The sequence below is a fragment of the Opisthorchis viverrini genome (genome assembly GCF_000715545.1).
Source record: "Opisthorchis viverrini unplaced genomic scaffold opera_v5_171, whole genome shotgun sequence".
In the NCBI taxonomy this organism is placed as follows: Eukaryota; Metazoa; Platyhelminthes; class Trematoda; order Opisthorchiida; family Opisthorchiidae; genus Opisthorchis; species Opisthorchis viverrini.
Window position 1 is genome coordinate 915 of NW_008751829.1, and position 2,846 is coordinate 3,760.

Sequence of the window (2,846 nt, forward strand, 5' to 3'; positions counted from 1 at the left end):
TCCCGAGCTTTTCCATCCAATAAGGAAAGCAGCACACGCTTTCGTTCACTGGCAGGAAACAGCAGGACGTACTCTGATGTGTTCGCCACCCAGCGGCAAACATTGTCACCCAGGCAGAACTTATCTCAGGGTGGGATAGTGGGGGAGATCGAATGTGCATGAATCCGGCGCTAACAACCGAAGACAGAAGTAAGAAAAGCGATTGTAACATTCTGTAGCACAAGGACCAAAATGAACCGCTGGATGCGACAGGTTCATTTTCAATTTTTCCGTGGGATCGGGTACGTATCATTGTTACGAATCCTGGCGTGGTCGCCAGTTATGTAATATGTCTGCGTGTATAAAAGTATCCAAACTCACTGTGTGGATGTTTTGAGCATAAAAGCCGGGTGGGCTGAAAAGGAGAATGTGAAGTATTAGTTGGATGTAACAGTAAGTTGGTAACTCTCCCCAACTGTTCACATGGAAGCACAGGAGCGTAAGTTCAACGGTTTATTCTTTGAGCCTCTGAACACGTGGGATTCAGGAGAGAGTGTCAATAACGGGGAACAGGGTTACAAGCATATAGACATCAAACGGTGGTATTCACTGGGGAGGGCGATCAATCTCATCTGTCTGGTATTCAGGGATGTCTTCATTTTCTACTATGGTTACCGCCGCCGCTTCTGAAAGTAGACAAAAGAGGTTGTGATTAACGATGGCGCGCAGTTCGACATCCGCCGACACATTACCCCTGTCCTTGAAACTCAAGCTCAGATTAATTATTTGAAATAGCTATTTTGTTAGTTAAATTGCTGGCAGTAAAAGAAGGCTGTTGGCGTCCCCGATATTTACGTGCTGATTTTTGTAAGCGCACAAGTGAACAACAAATATAAGGGCACGCACGTCAGCGTTACGTTTGCAGATGCGCAGAGATACCTATTCTGTATTACTAATGAAGAATAATCTAATATGCACTAGTTGCAAGTTGAGGACTGAAACTAATGTGGGATACACTCGAACGTGCATGGCCTAGGTGGATGAGCCAAATCCAATCTGGTTAGGGCTAATAGGCCCCGTAAAACAATTACTCAATCAAACGTCTATATACTAAGGTATATATGTTAACTAGGTGCGTCACCCAGGTGCGTCTTGATTGGTTGGATCTTCAGCAACTTATTATGACAGTGCGGTCTAAGCGCCACTAACGAACCAAAAGAACAGTGCTGGAGGGTGCCAGCTGTGCGGAAACAGGTCTTTGCCAGCCTTTTTATCCATAGTTGAATGCCTAGATATCTCCTGTATCTCCGGATTTGGGGTGAAAAAACGGTTATATTTATCCAAAAGTTGAAAGTTTCCGAAACGTTGGGTAACAGAGATCCAACTCACCAGATTTTGAGCAACAAGTAACAGTGGGATTTTAGAAACGAATACTGTGGTAGCAGGAACGGCATCTACGGGTTAATTATGATAGACGCATAGCTGTTGAAGTTGGACTGGTCGATCGCTGCATTGTTAACTTGCCTAATTGGGCTACTTCTCTGAGTCAAAAATATTCGGAATTAAAAATCGATGCTTAAGGGTACATAGTTGCGCCTACCAAAAATGTGAATTACTCAAACTAGACAACTTTTGCACGTGGTCCTGCAGCTACTATATTTGTGGAAGTCGCCGCGGCCTACATTAAGCTCGTTTATGCAAAATATGCGCCAGAATAACTCATATAATGCTGATATTCTCTGCCTGAGTGGGCAAATATGAAAACATTCTTCTTCACCGTTCAAGGAGCGGATTTTTAAGTAGCCGTCTTGGCAGACAAACCCTTTGACCTCCGCTGATTCTCACGGAGCTTGAAGAACCTAGTGCCCTCATATAAGAATTATAATCGGAATTTAGTATAAATGGATAAAAGGAGCATTTGTTGCAATGGATTTTATTTTACTTACGTCATTTGGGCGTGTCTTCTCACAAAACCCTTGATATCACTCCGGAAGCATTCGGATAATTGTTTGGGCACCAATTGTTTATTAAAAGTGTCGGGGAATGTTAAAAGATTCGCATTCGTACGGTTTGTGTCACACATGTACATCGCGAGCTGCTCAGTGGTGTCAAACAAGAGAAGACACCTGACAGCATAATGCACACCTCGAATTGTTAGTTTAAATTGCACAATGAGGCCGTCATTGCCAGGTGAATTGCAGCCAGAGGAAACTGTCTCACGTGAACGACTAACATTCGGCTCGTGATCCGTGGGCCTGGTAAACTGCGAGGTACATATATCATCAAACATACGTACAGCTAAAAGATCCTTGCCCAACTGCACGGCCAAAGGCGCCCATTCATCTTGGCAGGGAGAGTCAAGGTACCAACTGGAGGGAGGCATCAGTTTAATGTTGTTAGGCGTTTGGATGCTTACGTACCTGTGGGCAGGAGAGCTAAAACTTCCTTGATGCGTAGTGTTAGGTAGGATAAGGTCGCACTGAAGTGAACATAGGAAATGAGTTAGCGCATCAAAATATCACTAAGAAGAAGGTGGTTGGAAATCAACTGGTTGCCTTCATTGCCCAATATAACAAGTACTTTGGAGAAGAATTAACACAGAGCCTAGCTTACACACCATCGAGTTTAAGTGTCATTTCTTATCCGTCACGAAGAGACCGTACCTTACCGCGGTGTGACGGTTTGCGCACCTCAGCGATAGAGTTAGCTACTGGAGAGTGTCCCGCGAAACTCACAGAGTCTCTCATTCCAGGTTGGTCAATGATTAAAGGTCTGACGAATACATTCTCCTGGCCCTCCAGGTTGGGGGTTGGGACATGTGGCGACTTGTTCCGTAGAAATGGTAATGCATTCGCATTTCCCGCCAA